Here is a 21,682-nt window from a genome sequence, read left to right as displayed (position 1 = left end):
TGGGCGCTATCCACCCTAGCAGGGCTCGTTCTTTTTCCCCAGTTACTTCCTGGTCGGGAGCAGCGGTCATGTGACACCTCTCCTCCAGGTGGCAAAGGAGGACAGCAAGGGACTGATTAGCCTGAATAGGGCTGGAGGAAGCCCCAGAGGTGTATAAAACTCTTCATCCATCTCAGGTACCCTTTAATTCGTAGTCACCAAACCAAATTTTAACAACATATCAAATTAGTTGATTTCATGAGCAAAAGGAGTGCATATATTTGCATAAACCATGTGAGGAAACGCAGAAAAGCCGCCGCAAGGACTCAGAGTGAGGCGGCTGTTTCCGCGACTAACATGGCGGCACAACGCGAAGAAACCGCCGCATGGGCAGAGCGGTGGATTCCGCATTGGAGGCGGCAGATTGCACGCAGAGCAAAGCAGCTGACATTGCGGCCGGACGCGGGGAAACGGGTTCACCGCCCCTGAGTCAAGGGTTACATTGCAAGACATGTCTGGTGTGGCTGGGACTGCTAGTCCACATAGGTTCAGAAGAGCGCGCGCGCTGAGAGGCAGAGCTTATATGACAGCCAGAAAAGGGTCAGCTGACCAGGCGGGTCAGTTGACAATTTCACTACCTGCCATTGGTCCAGCACTTAGGGGAGGCGCTGGAGAGCGCTTTACTATATATAATGGGTGCTGGTCATTCTCTGGTTGTCTGCCGTTGCGATCACAACGTGGTAGCACTCAGACCTTGTCTGTATCTGTGTTCTAGCATAGTTTCCAAAGGTGTTGACATGAAGGAGTTCACACCTTAGCATTAGGAACTTTGAATTGTATTATTTGTTATGACCTTCTGCGTGCCTGACTATTCCTCTGAACTCTGATCCTGTACCTTGCTATTTCTGATATCCTGTTGCCAAACTCTGCTCGTTCCTGGACTCTGTATTTGCCTCCTGATTCTGTACTGTGCCATTCTGATACTCCGTTGCTGAACTCTGTCTGTATATTGGATTCCGTATCTGCCTCCTGTATCTGTACCTTATCTGTCTGTGTGTTAACGACCTGGCTTGCCGACCTCGAGAACTGGCCTTACTGTTAGAGGCAGTTCCCAGACCTGTTAGTGACACCCTCCCTCTCGGGTGTCACTCACGCTCTGTCCTTCCTATCCTCAGCCTAGCTCCTCCCCCCTGGAGAGTCTAGGCCATAGGAAGGAACATACTTCTGGAGAAGTACTCAAAGTATACCGTTGCATCTAACACTCACTTGTTCTCTCTGGTGTCCAGGGGTTAGTAGATATATCGGATTATTGGTGATACTGCAGATCACCAATAATCGGGTATATTCTGTATTCCTGGTGAGACTGCAGTTCACCGGTAATCAGATCCTCTCTGTGTTACACCGATCGTTACAAACCAGCATCAACGCAGAATTATTTGCATCTCATTGATCATCTCTATTAGTGACACAGCTACACATCATGCTTTATTCTTAGAGCATTGATGTTATTTAGTATATATAAAAAAAGATTCCTGTGTACACATCATATAGTTACAATCAGATGTGTATATCTGACTTTAAAATTACAGGGACTGCTTTATTGAAGCAGCACAAGTAACTATTTTTGATATTTTGATTATTTCATGTTTGTGGGCCACAAGCGTGCGTGCGTACACACATATACGGATACACACACACATACAGTGGTTTGCAAAAGTATTCGGCCCCCTTGAAGTTTTCCACATTTTGTAATATTACTGCCACAAACATGAATCAATTTTATTGGAATTCCACGTGAAAGACCAATACAAAGTGGTGTACACATGAGAAGTGGAACGAAAATCATACATGAATCCAAACATTTTTTTTTTACAAATCAATAACTGCAAAGTGGGGTGTGCGTAATTATTCAGCCCACTGAGTCAATACTTTGTAGAACCAGCTTTTGCTGCAATTACAGCTGCCACTCTTTTAGGGTATGTCTCTACCAGCTTTGCACATCTAGAGACTGAAATCCTTGCCCATTCTTCTTTGCAAAACAGATCCAGCTCAGTGAACAGCAGTTTTCAGATCTTGCCACAGATTCTCTATTGGATTTAGATCTGGACTTTGGCAGGGCCATTCTAACACTTGGATAGGTTTTGTTTTAAACCATTCCATTGTTGCCCTGGCTTTATGTTTAGGGCTGTTGTCCTGCTGGAAGGTGAACCTCCACCCCAGTCTCAAGTCTTTTGCAGACTCCAAGAGGTTTTCTTCCAAGATTGCCCGGTATTTGGCTCCACCCATCTTCCCATCAACTCTGACAAGCTTCCCTGTCCCTGCTGAAGAGAAGCACCCCCAGAGCATGATGCTGCCACCACCATATTTGACAGTGGGGATGGTGTGTTCAGAGTGATGTGCAGTGCTAGTTTTCCACCACACATACCATTTTGCATTTTGGCCAAAAAGTTCCATTTTGGTCTCATCTGACCAGTGCACCTTCTTTCACATGTTTACTGTGTACTCCACATGGCTTGTGGCAAACTGCAAACGGGACTTCTTATGCTTTTCTGTTAACAATGGCTTTCTTCTTGCCACTCTTCCATAAAGGCCAACTTTGTGCAGTGCACGACTAGTAGTTGTCCTATGGACAGATTCCCCCACCTGAGCTGTAGATCTCTGCAGCTCGTCCAGAGTCACCATGGGCCTCTTGACTGCATTTCTGATCAGCGCTCTACTTGCTCGGCCTGTAAATTTAGGTGGACGGCCTTGTCTTGGTAGGTTTATAGTTATGCCATACTCCTTCCATTTCTGAATGATCTCTTGAACAGTGCTCCTTGGGATGTTCAAGGCTTTGGAATTTTTTTTTTGTAGCCTAAGCCTGCTTTAAATTTCTCAATAACTTTATCCCTGACCTGTCTGGTGTGTTCTTTGGACTTCATGGTGTTGTTGCTCCCAAGATTCTCTTAGACAACCTCTGAGGCCGTCACAGAGCAGCTGTATTTGTACGGACATTAGATTACACATTAGATTACACACAGGTGCACTCTATTTAGTCATTAGCACTCATCAGGCAATGTCTATGGGCAACTGACTGTACTCAGACCAAAGGGGGCTGAATAATTATGCACACCCCACTTTGCAGTTTTTTGGAAAACGTTTGGAATCATGTATGATTTTCATTCCACTTCTCACGTGTACACCACTTTGTATTGGTCTTCCATGTGAAATTCCAATAAAATTGATTCATGTTTGTGGCAGTAATATGACAAAATGTGGAAAACTTCAAGGGGGCGGAATACTTTTGCAAATATGAGATAGCGATATTATGACTATTATCTGAGAAATAGATCATATTTTCTATTTTAATTACAGTTTAAATTCATTAAGAGTCGGAGCCTTTTTTCTCCCACTCCAAGTACCCAAAAACAGCCCTGATACACACACACAGTGAGTGGCCAGAAAATTAGATACACTTTCTAATAACGAGTTTGTCCACCTTTAGCTCTGATCACAGCCAATTTTCTTCTTTGCATGGGCTCAACAAGGTGCTGATAACATTGCTGAGAAATGTTAGCTCATGCTAACATAATGGCAGCTCTAGGTTTGGTCAGATTGGATGGTGGCATTTCCAAGCTCTGAAGTGATCTTTCAACTTTGTCCAATAAACCAGGGCTGTGGAGTCGGTCCAAAAATCTTCCGACTCCAACTCCGACTCCTCTGTTTCTGAAAACACGACTCCGACTCCGGGTACCCAAAATTGCTCAGACTCCGACTCCTTAGTCTAATACTTAACAGGGCTGTGGATTTTGTACAAAAAGCATGCGACTCCCGACTCCTCAGTTTCTGAAACCATGACTCCGACTCCGGGTGCCCAAAATCGCCCCGACTCCGACTCCTCGACTCCAACTCAGACTCCACAGCCCTGCAATAAACTGCTCAATAGGAGCATTTGAGACCAATCAGGCATGATGGCAAGGGCCCACAACAGGTGTCTTTTACTATTTTTCTGTGCTATCAAAAGGCACTCAATGATTTTCTGCTGCTAAAGCCCATCCTTTGCAAAGTCAGTCTTGTTACACGTTGGGATATGCGTTGTGATGCACCTGCCTTGAATTTAGCAGTAATTTGTTGTGTTGCCCTTCTGTTGCTGTGGACTGTGTGCGCTACTTGTCTTTCCCCCCCACCCCCTCTTGTTCACCAGCCTTTCCCACCAGAATAGTCCTGATCCCTTGAAGTTTTTTTTCCCTCAATGGCCACTCTCTAAACACCTGAGAGACTGTTAGGCAAGAAAATCCCAAGAGCCATCGTTTCAGAGATGCTCTTCTTGCACCATCAATGATCCATCTTCAAAGTCACTTAAATCATTCGTCTCACCCATTTTCACATTAACTTCCATTATAACTATGTCGCCCAAAGCCGACACACACACACACACACACACACACACACACACACACACACACACACACACACACGTGGGATGCGAAAGTTTGGGCAACCTTATTAATCATCATGATTTTCCTGTATAAATTGTTGGTTGTTACGATAAAAAACGTCAGTTAACTAGATCATATAGGAAACACACGCAGTGATATTTGAGAAGTGAAAAAGTGTGCAATAATTGTTTAAATAAAATTAGGCAGGTGCATAAATTTGGGCACCACAAAAAAGAAATGAAATCAATATTTCATAGATCCTCCTTTTGCAGAAAATAAAGCCTCTAAACGCTTCCTTGCGCACAATAGCTGGCTGGTGAAGCCCCTTTGGGTGATCAAAATTGAGGTTTGTATGATGAACTGTAGATATTTTTTGCCTAACTCAGGAGAAAAAAGTTAAGGCTAGCGCATTCAGCAATGATAGGAACCAAACATAAATAATACAAACAGAACTCAGAGGCTTTTGGGCAGAGCAGATTGTCCAAATGATGGTGCAATTATTGAAGAAAAGTTATCCGCAGATGTAGTTGGCTAGTTTGCTGGCATGCTTTAAGGCTTTTTTCAACTACCCTTCGATTTGTTTCCAAAGGTACATTAAACTAATGGAAACGGCAGCAGCAATTTCCATTAGTGCGATACGATTGCGATGGGATTTTGGTCTAAGCGCAATAGTGGTCCTGCCGTATGTTGGATGCGATTGAGCTCTACTATACTGAGTATAGTAGCTCAAATCGCATAGTGAAAATTGAAACACGATTGAGGTGATCGCATTTCATAGTGGAAAAGAGAGCCCTGAATCCTTACTTGCTAGCAAGCTGCTTTGTGTGAACAGATCACAGACAAATCATTCCAGTTCCCAGCCTGTGTCTGACTACTCTACAAGCAAGGAGGAGGGGAGGGGGAAGAGGCTGGAGGGAGATAAACACTGTGGGTGCACATGGTCTCCCCGGTGGTGGTAGCACTTGGGTTGACCGTCAGCGCCCTCCCTCCCCTCGCCCCACCTACCGGCGTGTTCGCTCCCAGGACATGCATTCTGCAGTATCTTGCAGTTGGGTACAATTTGCAAAAATAAGGTATCTCTCCTTTGGGGGAAGGGCAGCATGAATGGTTCCCCGCCTGGGCCTTGGCCACGTCCGGGGGTTGTGCTGTCTGCGTTTCTTTTCTCCCTCGCCCCGGGGTCAGTTGTGACGCTCCATAGCAGTGGTAGTGCTTTGTGGGGGTGTCTGCACTGCCCCTCATTTCTTGAGGGCATGAGGAGGCCTATGTGCGGTGCCCCCGTTTAGAAGCAAAGTATTTTGCGTGGGCTAACTCCTGCAGGAAACGGCAGTGAGGTAGTTTTAGATGCTGCATATTCTGGCAAGCAGATGCGAATTGCAAATGCTGTACCATTTTAATTAAATAGACATGAGGCAGCCAGATGGCCCAGTGCACACTGAGCGGTTTTAGGTGCGATCCGCCGGCCTCATCCGCATGTAAATACGCTTGGCTAATGTATTTCAATGGGATGGTGCACACCGGTGGTTTGAGGTTTGTAGCAAACCGCAAACGTGACTCCTGCTGCACATTTGCGGTTTGCAGAAGCATTTATGCCTCAATGTAAAGTATAGGAAAAATGCAAACTGCTCTGAAAAATGCTACTTCACAGCGGTTCGCCCGGTGTTTTAGTTAGAGAAGCTGTTCAGTAACAGCTTTTACTGTAACAATACCTGTAATCTGCTACACAAAAACGCTCCCAAAACCGCTAGGTATGTTTAGAAAACCTCTCTAAACATACCTAGAATCGCTTTGAAATCATCTCCCAAAACCGCTAGCGTATTGCGGATCGGCTAGTGTTTTTTTTGTTCACTGGGCCTAAAAGTCAGGCGACACTGGTCTGAGCACACACCCCTTTCTTTTCTTGAAATTTTATCTACTCTTAGGGCCTTTTTCCACTAGCCTGCGATTTGCTTCTGATCGCAAATCGCAAGGTACATTAAACTAATGGAAACTGCAGCAGCAATTTCCATTAGTGCGATCCGATTGCGATGCGATTTTGGTCAAAGCGCAATCGTCGTCCTGCCGCGTTTTGTATGCGATTGAGCTGGACTATAATGAGTATAGTAGCTCAATCGCAATCGAATGGTGGAAATTGAAACGCGATTTCATAGTGGAAAAGAGCCCTTAAAGTGATTCTGTCACAAATGGACCTTTGTAAAAGCTGGAATCCCCATTCTTACATTGTTATCTCGGGGGTGATTTACTAACCACGCCAGGCTGCTAAGCTGGATTCTTTAGTCTTCATTTCCTTTTCAACCCTGAGAGCATCACATGAAGAGGTGTTTTACCTGATTCCTTCACATTAACATAAGTTTGTAAAGCTGCAACATATCCAATCATTAAAAAAAGTCAAGTAGAAGAGCTTGAAGAGGTTAGACACTTCTGGCATCTCCTCAATCAAGCTAGAAGACAAGCACTGCAAGGCAAGCTACTAGGCGGTCAACAGAAGAAGCTACTATCAAGTGGCGGTGGTTCAGAAGACAGGAGTTCAAAATAAAGGGTCCCTTTAAATTTTGCTCTGTGTATTTGCGCAGCCTTGTAAGATTTGTATTGGTTAAGAACTCTGCTTCTGTCACAGGAGACCTGGGTTCCAATTTTGGCCCTGCCTGTTTAGTAAGCCAGCACCTACTCAGTAGGAGACCTTGGGCAAGCCTCCCTAGCAATGCTACTGACTATACAGCGTGTTCTACTGGCTGGAAAACACATATACCAGAGCTAAAAATCTATGAACTATTGACCCCCCCTTTTTTTTTTATATCTCCTTTCACACATGTCTATCATCATGTCACCTTGTGTATCCTTTAAGTACACTAACACTTTACAGCTTGATGGTATTAAATTACACTGGAATTTAGTTAAGTTACATCATCGCACTGAAACATAGCCTCTCACATGACAAGGTCCTGTTTTGCTGGAATTACGCAAGATCATGTAACTGAAATGTCACAATACCTTTGATTAATAAAACAGTGTTTTTCAAGAGTTGCCCAATCCAGTCCCAACCTCAAAAAACTTCTCACCGTACTAAATGTACCATTACAAAGGACCGCATGCACTACACCACCTGCCGTCATTGCCAGCATCCACTCAGGATCTTGTCTATTCAGGGAGTATGACATATTAAAAAAGGTGTGTACTACAAAAATGGATGTATTCACCAAGCAAAACATACGTGACGCAAGGCTGGCGATTGTTGACATTATATACACTAACTCAGGGGATGTCAAACTCAAATACAAAGTGGGCCGAAATTAAACACTGGGACCAAGTCGTGGGCCAACCTCAATGTCTAGTGACCGCCTCCCTTATAATGTTCCCTGGCGTCTAATGGACCCTCTCCCTCCCCTATATAGTTCCCTTGTGTCTATGGGCTCCCCTCCCTCCCCTATAAAGTTCACAGATGTACTGTGTCCCTCCTCCTTCCCCTGTATAGTCCCTTGGTGTCCAATGGCAACTCTCCTTCCCCTACACAGTTCCCTGGTGTTTAGTAGCCCATTTTCTCCCCATACAGTCCCCTGTTGTATAGAGGCCCTCTCTTTCCCTTATACAGTTCCCTGGTGGCTAGAGGACCCCCCCCCCCATGCAATCCCTGTTATCTAGTGCTTTCCCCTTCCCCCCCCCCATATGGCTTCCCTGGTGATGTAGTGCTTTACCTCTAATATTACTTCTTGGTGGTCTAGACTAGAGAGTGCGAAACATTATGGAAAGTGGGGAAACCACTTGCGGGCCAAATTTGATGGCTCTGCGGGCCAGATTTGGCTCGCAAGCCAGAGTTTGACATGTATGCACTAACTCAATCCAAGCCATCAGTAATGATGCAGCGCATACCCAATGGGGGAGCATTTTAAAGAACACCTAAACTAAGAGGGATATGGGAGTGGACATATTTAATTTTTTTGAACCAATAAAAGTTGCTTGGCTGCCCTGCTGATCTTTTTGACTATAGTGGTATCTGGAGCACCCACCTGAAACAAGTATGGGACTAATCCAGTCAGAAACCCCTGATCGGCATGCTTGTTTATGGTCTACAGCTAAAAGCATTAGAAGTAAATCAGCAGGACAGCCAGGCAATGTGCATTGTTTAAAAGGAAATAATTAGGTCAGCCGCCATATCCCTCTCAGCTCAGGTGTCCTAAAAGTCTTCCCTTCACATTTTCGTAAGAGAAAATTTTTATTAAAAAAACATTCCAACAATTCTTGAGCTTTTTTTCAATGAGGCTAGGTAAGCAGTGGCCAGTTGAATAATGCACGCGTTATAATGTGTTAGGAGTCATGACTGAACTGCAATGGAAACCAGACATAGGCCCATATGCAATTATCTTTTTCACCTGAGTTTTCTTCTAGATGATCATTTTAAACTTGCCAATAAAATTTATTCTAAGCCACCAGCAAGCAAGAAAATACTCAAATTAATTTTACTAGTACTTTCTCACCTACTTTTTGGTGAAAAGTGCTGGAAAGTTATTTTAAACTGAAGGTGAAAAATGATCTCCTAGGAGAAAACTCCGGTGAAAAAGGGAATTGCTTATGGGCCATAGACTTTTATACAAAGCTTGCATGCAGCGAGTTAGAATGATGTGATCATTTATAATGCAGTACTGTGAACAGGCCCATAGAATTGTATGGGCAGTGAGTTGGCATGCAGAATTATTCTGCAACAAAAGAAGTTTATCATTAAACATAAAAAAAAATATATATATATATATATATATATATATATAATAATATTAATAATAATAATAATAATAATAATATGGGAGCCTGCCTCATCAGTAGCCTCGTTCACATTGGGTGCGTTGAGAAACGTGCAAAACGCATGATAAAAAAAAGCATGCGTTTTGCGTGTTTCAGTGCGTTGTGGTGTTTTGTTTTGTTTTTTAAGCATGTTTTGCATTTGTGTAGCAGTTGTCAAAAACTTGTTTTCAAATGAATGTGTTTTTTTTTTCTTTCAATTTAGGGGTAAAAACAAAAACACATTTGTTTCTATGCGTTTGTATGCACTAAAAAAGCGAACCCATTCACTTGCATTGATGTGCGCTTTACAGCTCAACGCACAGAAATGCATGCAACCAGGGCTGTGGATTCGGTACAAAAATCTTCCGACTCCAGGTACCCAAAATTGCTCCGACTCCTTAGTCTAATTTTTACAAAAGCTATGGATTTGGTTTAAAAAAACATCCGACTCACTTTATTAAAACCACCGACTCCGACCTTAGGTACCCAAAATTGCTCAGACTCCACAGCCCAGCATGCAACACTAAGTTTTTGAAACGCAGCTCAGCGCATAGTTGTGAACCAGGCACATAACTACAAGGGAAAATCAATACCGTGCAGAACGCACAGCGCAATGCACTCTGAAGAGCGCGCAAAAACGTACCTTGTGTGAACGAGGCCTAAACCCTTAAGTGTTTGCTGAGGAATACCAACCCACAAGGTCGATAAAATTGGGGTAAGGGAATTTGGGGGGATATATTAATCTGAAAAAGATGAGCAGCAAAGCCCCCCCTCCCCTGCACAGTAGTGTGCTCTTGTCCAATGTTAAAGTACAACCAAAATGAAGAAAAAAAAATGGTAATTACCTTATTTAGTAGTTAGAAGCCCCTGGAAGGTCCAGAGGCTTACTGAATCCTGGTAGAGCCACCATTCTAGGAGCAGGGCCCCTCTATACCTATTCAGCATGCACCAGTTGCATGTTTCTTCCAGCTATGCTCACAGCCCTGGATGAGCGTATCTGGGCCGGGAATGAGCATAAGTAAGTCCAAGCATGCCCAGTAAGTCCAAGCATGCCCAATAGAACTAAGCGCTCAAACACAGAGGGGAAAAAAAAATGACGAAGCAGCTTTGTTCTACTGGGCATGCAGGGATGTTACAGGGACATCCCCAATCCAGATGTGCTAGTCCACAGCAGGGAGTGCAGCCAAAGGAGAGATGGTGGAGTGCCAGAAGATACAGGAAGCCTTTGGGACATTCATAGGCTCCTGGCAATGCCCAGCTCAGATGCACTCATTCCTGTGCACTGGGCATATGGGGCTCGTGAGACCCCAGTTTTCACAAGAATGCCTTGGATGGAATGATGGACCCCAACTCCTAGTGAGTACAGTAGTAGGCTATATGCTGCCAGCAACAACCATAGTGCAGTAATGTGGACCATGTTCTGGTTGTGATTTTGGTGATTATCAAGATCAAGGTCTGTAGACATTTCGGGGTCAAGGGTTGGCAGCAACAGTCATGTAGGGGAAGCTAAGCCAAGGTCAGAGGTAGGCTGCAGACATATGTAATCCTGGCCACAAGCCAAGGTCAGGCCGATAACCAGAACAAGCAAAAGAACCAAAGTCAGGGCAGGCAGATAGCATAGTAAGATCAACTAGGTGAACAGGCACCCATGTGCATAAAATAGTTTTAAATTCTGTAGATCTGAGTTGGTGTAACCATATAGTCAAAGCACAAAGAATTTAGGAAATAAACAGGTACAACGCACCTTAATCAGTACTTATCCAAAGCAATAACTTTATTTTGCACACGTATAGATTTAGAACACAACGATTATTTAAAATCAGATGTCATGTCAAGAAATGTACTTAGATAAAAAAAAATGTCTGCACAGAAAGCAATAAAACCATAAGGCGATGCCATTGAACCTATTCAAGTCTAGCACATAGCTTAATATAGTAATAATTAGCTAGCTCAAAAAAGACCTGGCTGGCCAGAGCCCACACTCAAATCACACCACCTAAGCATTCATGCTGGAAGCCCCATGCACACAGCAGCTGCCTCCCTCTAAGAGGGAAATAAGTCAGATATCATATAGAGAAAAAGTCAGAGGCGGAGGTCAAACGAGGAGAACAGATCAGGAACAGCACAAATAGAGAGATCAGGCAGGCCAAACCTTCTGGATATTACCAGGTAAAGTCAGGCACACCAGCTGGTGCAGCCATCAGCACTGTCTGTTTTTAAGGCCCGCTTCACACTGGCCTACAAATCAAAAGGTTTAGCGGACTGTAATGAAACGGACGATAATAAATCCACGGTTAACCAACTGGTCCGTTCAAACAGATCCATTTGGCACATTCTGTTGAATGGACAGCAAGTTTGGGTCTGCCGTGATTTTTCCAGACGTCGCATTGACCGCACCCTAATGGAATGGAGGGTTGTAGATAGAAAACTGAGTGTTTATATGTAAGCTTCTGATGAATTTCTGGCGCTAGTCTACTTTAGGGCACCAAGCAGGAAACTTCATAGGGAAATTCTGCTAATGTGATTGGGTGAATGGCACCCTCTCAAACTACGCCCCCACTATTCAGCCAATCCCAATGCTTTGAGAAATAGAGGGTTCTATGATTGGAGAACTGTTCCCTATGAGGTTTCCTGCTGGGTCCCCTAAAGCAAACTAGCAAAAATGTACTGTGACATGCATGTTTGCCAAACCTCATGCAAAGGTGAACACAAATACCCACACCTCCAACCATGGCCAGAAGGCCACAACCACCTACATGTGCACACATAGAGGCATGCTGATGTCTTTACAGGAGTGTTAAAGGGAACCTAAACTGAGAGATATGGATGTTTCCTTTAAGACTACTTGCACACCAAGACGTTGCGTTAGGTGCTACGTTAAGGTCGCATAACGTGCACCTAACGCAAGCCCTGGTGCTCTTCAATGTGGACGTCAGAGTGAGCCGCGTTGTGCAGCTCACTCTGGCGTCCGTGATGCCGTGATGCGTACTCTTGGATGCATGCGGCATCACGTGGTCCCGCCGGCCAATCGCCGTACAGAGCGGCCGCACCAGGAAGTAAACACTGCACGTCACAACATGCAGTGAATATTAATTAGCCATGTGCCTGGCCTCTCTCCGCTCCTCCCCAACATGACTGCGCATGTGCAGACAGTCTAACGCGGCTTAAGCCGCTGTAACGCCGTAGCATGCTGCACTTTCGGCAGAACGTGCAGCGTTACATGTAACGCAACGTGGGCTGTGTGAACAGCCCACTTGTGTTACATTGCTGTGCGTTGGGGGAGCGTTACAGGCTGCACTAACGTGCGCCTGTAACGTCTTAGTGTGTAAGCAGCCTAAAACAATACTAGTTGCCGGACAGCCCTGCTGATCTCTTTGTATGTAGTAGTGGCTGAATCACACACCTGAAACAAGCATGCAGCTAAAGCAGTGTGACTTCAGTCAGAGCACTTGATCTGCATGCTTGTTCAGGGGCTGTGGATAAAGTATTAGAGACACAGGATCAGCAGGAGATTCAGGAACCTGATATTATTTTAAAAGGAAAAGTCCATATCCTTCTCAGTTTAGGTTCCCTTTAAGTATACCAGCTTTGTACTGAATTGGGTATAACAAAGCTGGTAGCAGTACCAGAGCTATTAGATCAGACCTCTGTGGAGATCCAAACTCAGGACTATGGAGTTGCCTAGAGATGGACTTCATGTTCAACTTTAAGATGTTTTTATTGCACCATAGGAGCAGAGTTCACCTGGGATGACCTGGATTTTGCAAAAAAAGCTAATCAGGTTTGGAAGAGTCAAGATTAAAATACCTGACAGCTAATTAATCACACAAGCTGACAGGTATCAATCTTTAACTGCTCAAGGTCAATTAGTTCTGGATAAACCTAGGTTCATCCCAAGGAATTTTTGTATATAAAGCAATGCTTTAAAAGACTGGCACTGTCAAACTTCCCATCACATTTCTAGTAGGGACAGTCCACGTTCACACTGGCCATTGTGGTCTCTTTGACAGCAGGAACGCCAGAGATCGGGACAGCGACGCTGCATGGAAAAGTAGGCTTCACTTCTGCTGTGAATGCGCGCATTTTACAGTAATTTTACCAGGCTGTACTCCATTGTACCGCAATTCACCTGCCCCACTGTGAACGACGCTTAGGGGGTGCATTGCACTGCAGTAAGCCACATTACAAGGTCAGCCGTTACGCTGCAACACACCACTATGAACGCCGCCAGAATGGACTGTGAGTTCTGCGGAGAAGCATTGTCAGCTGCTAGACTAGAATCCACATGAGGAAAGATGCGCCAATCACAGCACTCTCCTAAAGCACGATGCGCTGTGATTGGCTGAGTAGTGTGGGTGTAGTTCATTATAACTAGCAGTTTGAGTGGGTGCAGTCCAGCCAATCACGTTAGTGGAATGTGGAATTTCTCTATGAGGTTTCCTGCTGGGTCCCCTAAACTACACTAGCGCCTGACAACGGTTCTCCACAGAGCTCACAGTCCATTGTGGCCACGTTCATAGTGGTGCATTGCAGTGTATCGGCTGGCCTTGTAACCTGGGCTGTGAAGTCAGGGTCAGAGTTGAAGAGTCGGAGCAATTTCTGGGTACCTGGAGTCGGATGATTTTTGGGTACTTTTCCGTTAGCCGGGCGCATCCACTAGGTGGCGTTAATTACTATTCCCCCTCCAGGCTGCCATGGATAGTAAGAAAAGGTGTAATTCTGGTGGAGTTTCAGGCTGGTTTCACAGTGGGACGTTAAAGGGACACTTAAGTCAAACAAAAAAAATGAGTTTTACTCACCTAGGGCTTCCAATAGCCCCCTGCAGCTGTCCGGTGCCCTCGTCGTCTCCCTCGATCCTCCTGGCCCCACCGGCAGCCACTTCCTGTTTCGGTGACAGGAGCTGACAGGCTGGGGACGCGAGTGATTCTTCGCGTTCCTGGCCACAATAGCGCCATCTATGCTGCTATAGCATATATCATATACCATATAGCAGCACAGAGGGTGCTAATGTGTCTGGGAACGCGAAGAATCACTCGCGTCCCCAGCCTGTCAGCTCCTGTCACCGAAACAGGAAGTGGCTGCCGGCGGGGCCAGGAGGATCGAAGAGGGGGGGGGCGGGGAGAGCACCGGACAGCTGCAGGGGTCTATTGGAAGCCCTAGGTGAGTAAAACTCTTTTTGTTTGACTTAAGTGTCCCTTTAAAGGCGCACGTTAGAGCAGCCTGTAACACACCCCACCGCACAGCAATGAAAAACCAATGGGCTGTTCACAGTGCCCACGTTGCGTTACTTAGTAACGCTGCGCCATAAGACAACGTACTGCATGCAGTATTTTATAAGCGGCAGAGCCGCGTTAGACTGCTTGCACATGCTCAGTAATGTTTGGGAGGAGCGGAAAGCGGCCAGGCACATGGCTAATTAATATTCACTGCACTCAGTGACGTGCAGTGTTTACTTCCTGGAGCGGCCGCTCTGTGCGGCGATTGGCCGGGCGGGACCACATGATGTCGCATGCGTCCAAGAGTACGCATCACGGACGCCAGAGTGAGCTGCACAACGCGGCTCACTCTGACGTCCACATAAGAGAGCACCCGGCGTTGCGTTAGGGGCACGTTATGCGACCATAAAGTCCCCTAAACCGCAACGTCCTACTGTGAAACCAGCCTTATCGCCACCTAGTAGTACCGATTTTTGTACCCACCTCATAGTTCTGCATGGGCTGTGGAGTCGGAGTCAGATGATTTTTGTACCGACTCCACTGCCCTGCTTGTAGCGCAGCTTGCTGCAGTGCTATGCACCATCTAAGCAACATTCACAGTGCGGCGGTTGAATTGCGATACAACGGAGTGCGGCATGGTAACGTTACTGCAAAATGCGCACGTTAACAGCAAAAAGTTAAGCACACTTTTCATTGATGGCATCTTCATTGTACCCCACGCAACGGGAGGATAACGTGCAGCGCCGCTGTCCCGATTTGTTGCGATCCTGCTGTCACAGGGGACACAACGGCCACTGTAAACGTCGCCTGTCCCTACCAGTAATTTGAATTGTCATAAGTATATACTGTTAAGCGCCTCCGAAAATTTTCTGTACTTACATTATTGCATGATAATGAAAATCACCAGCGACAAATCTCAAACAAATTAAAATGAAAAGTTTGCTCAAAAACTACACTTTCCCTTTAGATCTTCTTCCTCCTTTACAATTCCTATTTCTTATAATAAAAAGGACTTTCCAGTTGTAACTCTTTCACTCTCACAACCAGGATGTAAAGAGAACTAAGACAGAACAATATAAAAAATATGGACAATTTAAACTACAGATACCCAGCTAACAAAACTCCCCCTGGAGGATCAGTACAATGTGATCCTGGAGGAGCCTAAAGCCACAGACTCTGCCACCCCAAATAACCTCTGTTACAGTGAGATCCTCCTGGAACCCCCACAACTCACCCAGGCAGCCAGCCCTTGGCACTAATACGGAAGCAGCTTCCTGGCCAGAACGCAATAGGAAGAGCTACATACACACACCAGTCATTCTGAACGCAAAGACCCGCCCCTTATGCAGATGAGATTAGGTAACACCCGCAGATTTCTTTGAGGAAAGGAAACCGAACGGAGGGTGAGCCGCGCCCCCTTGACGTCGCAGACACGCCTTCTTTGCACACGCTGTAACTGTAGACTGTGCGGAAGAACTTTGGTATTACGTTTTCTGACTAGAAGTAGAACTGGCAGCACTTCATGCTCGCTCAGGGCAGGACACAGCACTGATTGTGGAAGAAGAGGACTAATATTTTATAACTATGTAAGCTGACCATACATCAGGGAATTGTGGGCAGATTTGACCAAGAGACAAATTTCTCTAAAGCCCCCTCTACACCATTCAATTCCAGGCGAGATCGAATTCGATTGGATCAAATTCGATTAGATCGATTAAATTCAACATGTCCGATCGGGATTCCATCTGTGTGTTCGATTTGCATTGAAAAATAGCCAAAATCGATCAAATGATTGATCGAATCCCGGTTAAATCCCGATCGGACATGTCGGATTTAATCAATCTAATCAAATGCGATCCAATCGCGCCTGGAATTTAATGGTGTAGAGGGGGCTTCAGATCGATTCTGATCAGCATGAAATCTCTTGGGAATTGGCCACATATGCCGTTTCACCGCTGTTCCCCTAGCCTAGTGTATAAATGTGCATGTATGCGTGCGTTTATACAACATTACTTGTCCTGTGTCGCGGTGCCCATCCAACTTCCCAATCCTCCGCTATTCCACTAGCCCTGTACACGCTGCTGGGGTGGTGCGTGTGTGATGTCACATGCTAAGCGCCCGGCGGTGTGTATAGGGCTAATGGAAGGGCGACGGATTCGGAAGACGGACGGACACCGCGACACAGGACAGGTAATTATTATTAAGTATTTCTAGCACCCACATCTTCTGCAGCGCTGTACAGAGTATATTGTCTTGTGGCTGAACTGTCCCTCAGAGGGGCTCACAATCTAATCCCTACCATAGTCATATGTCTATTTATCGTGTAATGTATGTATCTTAGTCTAAGGCCAATTTTAGGGGGAGGCCTATTAACTTATGGGTATGTTTTTGGGATGATGGAGGAAACTGGAATACCCAGAGGAAACCCACACAGACACTGGGAGCACATACGAACTCCAGACAAATGTTGATCATATGGGATTTGAACTGGGAACCCAGCGCTGCAAGGTGAGTGCGCTAATCACTGTGTCACCGTGCTGCACGCATACATGTACAGTTATACACTAGGGGACAGCGCCAGGGGGTTTAATGCGTTTGTCACACACTGGGGTGCTTTTCAGGAGCACTGTAACAATGTATCCTTATAGGACCATTCTCACTGCAGCATTTGCGATTTGTATAAATGGCAAATGTGCTGCATGCATCGTTTCAGGCATAATCGCGAAGTGAGCCACGTTCTCTTTGTATGATAATCGCAAAAAGCACAATCGCCATGAAATTACCATAAATAGCGAATGTGTTTTTTGATCTGAGAGTGAACCAGATCAATCTCTGGCAGAAATTGACTGACATTACAAATCGGACAGGACTCTTTCTTCGATCGATCAGATGCATTAGCATCTATGGAGGGGTGCTGTATCCAGAAATGCGTCTTCCCTGCTAATGCTGCTCTCCTCTGGACCAGGTGTGCTTCCTCCTATGTGCTGTGTCATCTCCTAGTGCCTCTACTGATCCCATGGCGGTGTACGCACTCATACACCGTCAGCTCACGGGGGACAGTACAGGCACGAGACATGATGGCAGCATTGAGGAAGGAACGCGCCAGCTGGAGAGGTGAGTGAGAACACTTCGGTGCAGTAATAGTCAGCACTAGTATGGTTGAGGTGAGCCAGCTTAAAAGTCCGTAGGGAAATTCCACTAACGTGATTGGGTGGACAGCACCCTCTCAAACCCATAGGCTTTAGATAGGTTTGTAGTAATAATGCACCCACACTATTTGGCCAGTTAGAACGCTTCAAGTTGTAGACATTGCTTACTGGAGAACTATTTTCCATGGACTTTCTCACTGGCTCACCTCAACCATACTAGCTCTTCATACTCTTCATATGGCCCCAAAAAGAGCAGCATTAGTAGGGTAAACATCCGGCGGAGTGGTTGTAATTGATTTTTCATAGATGTCATGCTGATATTTTTTAAAGATCCATGTGCAGAGAAGAATCCATGTTTGGATTTGGGATTTGGATTTGGAAAGTCTGTCAGTGTGCGGCAATTTTTACATTTGAAATGTGCAGTGACTCCTTTAAGCTACTTACTTACCACCCGACTGGTCCAGCGATGTCCCCTTGACGACCGTCGTTCAGCGACGCCTCTTTCTGCTGGCGGGTATGCACGCATCATTCCACGTTACACGCCAGCCGAAAAAGAGTTCAAGCGATCGCGGTACTTTGCTTGGGAGTCGTCAGGGATCTTAAAGATCCGATCTGCCATGATCCGATATCGCGGAATTGACCACTTGCCGCTCAAAATAACCCCGCTGGTCGTTGAGAACATTTTCTGTAAAATCGCAACTTGGATACATAGCTTTAAAGTGCAAGTGCTCTCAGAGAAGTTAATTCATATTTTAAACTATGATCATTTTTATATTTCATATTCTGGACCCAAATCAATCTCACTCCCCTTCCCCATACTGTAGTCTTTAGAAAAGTGTACCTATATTCATCATATTTAGTTGCTTTTGTTGGCACGTAAACTGTGATGTTGGAAGATCAGTTATCACCTGAGTTTAAATATGAACGCTAGGCTTAGGCTCAGTTCACACTGCATAGATCAGAAAACTGATCTAGTAAAAAACTGATCCAATTTCACATCAGTGTCAGTTTTCTCCCCAGAAATATTTTACAGCTGGGTGGAGTGAGATGAGAGAATGGAAGGCCGGAGCTTTTCTGCACAACTCTGCTTACAACAGAGGAGGAGGTGAGCCAATAACAGCCGGGTGCTCATCAAAACTAGCCGGGTGGAGCACCCCGCTAAAAGAGCCTGGGGACCCTGAAGGGACCCTGAACAGATGCATTAAAGCAAATCTGAACTTACCTGGGGCTTTCTACAGACCACAAGGTCCCTCTACGTCCTCTGGGTCCCCTTAGTGCGGCGACTTCAGCCGAAGTCATGTGCAACTGTGCAGGCCAACTGCACCTAGCTTGATCACGCACCTGTTGCCGTAAGCATCTAGCACAGGGGTCTCAAACTCGCGGCCCGCGGGCCATTTGCGGCCCGCGATACAATATTTTGTGGCCCCAGGGCCCCAGAGCTTGTAGGGGCCCCCAGTGGCTACAAGAGGAAAAAAAATTTTTTCAAATCGGCCTTATAGTTTTTGAGAAAATCGATTTTAAAGTTGCAAAGGAAAAAAATACACATTTAAAAACCCGCCGACTTTAATGGTTAATAGCAAATCCACCTTAAATGCTAGAAACCCTAAATTTGCAGGATATGTTAAGGAGATCATTAGGAATAAGAGGAAAAAACAATTTTTCAAAAAGACCTTATAGTTCTTGAGAAAATCGATTTTAAAGTTTCGAAGGAAAATAGTATACTTTTAAATGCGGTAAATGTCACTTTTAGTAGCAAGCCTAACGGTAGTGTAATTTTACATGTATCAAAAGAAAGAGCAATACATTTCCTGACAGAGTTTCCAGGGGGTCCATACGCAGCCGCAGCGCTTTGGCCAGGGATCGCTATACAGCCGTAATATGGCTGTATGAAGATTCCGGGCATTTTTTCCTATTTTCCCAATTTTTTTTTTTATGTTTAGAGTGGGCGGGCAGAGGCGGCGATCCGCCGCGATTGACGTCAGGAGGGGCAGAGCTGAAGCTGAAAGCTCTGCCCCTTCCAGGAAATACCGGCGGATTGCCCCCGGGGCGATTTGGGGGCTCTGCAGCCCTCGTTTTGCGGCGGGGACACGTGAACTCCCTTATGCGGCCCAGCCTCATCCTGACTTTGCCTCCTGCGGCCCCCGGGTAAATTGAGTTTGAGACCCCTGATCTAGCACATTCTCGAAAGACAACCATGCATGCTCAGGACGCTTGCAGCGACAGGCACGTGATCAAGTCGGGTTTGTGGACAGGCCACACATACGCAGTTGTTGCACTAATGGGGTCGCCAGCGAGACCACAGAGGGGACCCAGAGGACACCGAGGGACCTTGTGGTCTACGGGGGGCTGGAGGAAGCCCCATGTAAGTTCAGATTTGCTTTTAATGCTTCTGTTCATGGTCCCTTTAACATTGGGCATCAGTTTTTCATCCGTGCGTTCCGTTCACCACTCTCTCAGAGCAACAAATCTGATGATCTGGAATTGCACACTCCCCATATTTGCGTTCTATTCGCAGGTACAGAATAAACGGATCCGTCACGAATGGACTGATGTGAACAAATGCTATTGCTTTGCATATGATCCCTTTCAAAAACTTTTTTTGCGCAGTGTGAACCTGGCCTAGCACAGATGGATTTGAAAGCAGGTGCTTTACCACCATCGTATCTTCACACCATGAAAATAAATAAATAAAAAATTGCTTTCCCTGTTCTCACATAAACGGTTGAAATGATGCAGAATGCACTGCCAGATTAAGGTAGCTACCTCCAGACCAGCTGTGAATGTCGGGATGGGCTGCAGTATTTTTTCCACAGTGAACTGTGGTGGGGATGATCCATGAGATGCAAATAACTTCACAGTGGTGGGATTTGGTCCATTTTTCCAGCCACATCAATTTTCATAATCCTGCATCAATTTGTAATTATTTGCATGATTGACCAGCCCCAGGGCCGGCCCTAGACTTTTTGCCGCCTGAGGCATAATTAGAAAAAATCGCCGACCCCTCCCCCCCCACCCCAGCTGTGGGTGGGGGGGGGGGGGCACCGAGCTGGTGGGGTAGCTGAGAGAAAGGGGGTATTGGGCCTAGCGGTTGGGAGGGGGGTCGGACCCCCCCCCCCCCCCCTCCCTCGCCTGGGTCCCCCGATCTGCGCTCCTCCTCCAGCGTTAAGTAACCAGCGTGCATAAAGATGAAGAGGCAACGGGCGGGGGAATCACTCACCTCTTCCGCGTTCCATCGTGCGCTCCACTGACGTCACTTCCTGCACGGCCGTCCACTTACAATACAGTGTGCGGCGTTGCCGGAAGTGACGTCAGTGGAACACACGATGGAACGCGGAAGAGGTGAGTGATTCCCCCGTCCGTTGCCTCTTCATCTTTATGCACGCTGGTTACTTAACGCTGGAGGAGGAGCGCAGATCGGGGGACCCAGGCGAGGGAGGGGGGGTCCGACCCCCCTCCCCACCGCTAGGCCCAATACCCCCTTTCTGTCAGCTACTCCTCCAGCTCGGCGGGCGGTACCCAGCATCCACAGACAGGCGGGTGCCCCCCCCCCTAGAACTGCCGCCTGAGGCAAATGTTTCACCCCGCCTCATGAGCGGGCCGGGCCTGACCAGCCCTAAACTATGGCATCCACTGTGCAGTAGAATTATGTTGTTACTGTACCATCGCTGAGTCTGACCCTGTATGTGTCAAAAATAATTCCGGGTACAACCCCCTTTGTAAAAGGCCAAAGATAGGCAAACTTGGCTCTCCAGCTGTTAAGTAACTTCAAGTCCCACAATGCATTGCAGGAGTCTGACAGCCACAGTCATGATTCATAAAGGCAAAAGCATTGCAGGACTTGTCACTCCTTAACAGCTGGAGAGCCAAGTTTGCTTATCACTGTTTTCTGAAGTATGAGAGCAATTTTTCCTCATGTGAAAAAAAAAATTTGATTTTCACTTTAGGTGGCGCTTTTGAAACCAGGAAAAGTCAGGGCCTGATACTGAAAGCAGTAATATGAAGATGGAGATTCCCAGCAGGGACCAAACACTTCCAGTTATTCTGCTCCAAGGACACAATGATACCTCCAGGGTAAGTAAAGACATTTTCATTGTACTGCTTTTCAACTGCTGACCCTGGTTATTCACTACTATTACTGGTGAAGTTCTAT

At 46.0% G+C, this 21,682-nt stretch overlaps 1 protein-coding gene and 1 long non-coding RNA gene across 9 annotated transcripts in view; one reads left to right on the top strand and one right to left on the bottom strand.

The window, feature by feature from the left end:
- TANK (TRAF family member associated NFKB activator) overlaps positions 1 to 21,682 on the bottom strand; it is a 118,015-nt gene that overhangs the window by 57,422 nt on the left and 38,911 nt on the right. The window contains exon 1 of one of the 3 annotated variants that reach the window (XM_068245654.1): positions 15,618 to 15,694. The exons of the other annotated variants lie outside the window; for them this stretch is intronic. The gene's annotated coding sequence lies outside the window, so the exon portion shown is untranslated. Of the gene's footprint in view, positions 1 to 15,617; positions 15,695 to 21,682 lie in introns of those variants that run through there. 3 annotated transcript variants of the gene reach the window in all.
- LOC137525016 (uncharacterized) overlaps positions 15,805 to 21,682 on the top strand; it is a 410,675-nt gene continuing 404,797 nt past the window's right edge. For 2 of the 6 annotated variants that reach the window (XR_011022834.1, XR_011022835.1), the window contains exons 1-2: positions 15,805 to 15,969; positions 21,477 to 21,603. This is a non-coding gene — a long non-coding RNA (uncharacterized lncRNA). The remainder of the gene's footprint in view (positions 15,970 to 21,476; positions 21,604 to 21,682) is intronic. The other 4 variants (XR_011022837.1, XR_011022838.1, XR_011022836.1 and 1 more) reach the window with 3 other exon arrangements.

The sequence above is a fragment of the Hyperolius riggenbachi genome, chromosome 7, assembly GCF_040937935.1.
Source record: "Hyperolius riggenbachi isolate aHypRig1 chromosome 7, aHypRig1.pri, whole genome shotgun sequence".
Lineage (NCBI taxonomy): Eukaryota > Metazoa > Chordata > Amphibia > Anura > Hyperoliidae > Hyperolius > Hyperolius riggenbachi.
Note: the sequence above shows the minus strand (reverse complement) of the source record. Positions and strands in the feature narration are given on the sequence as shown.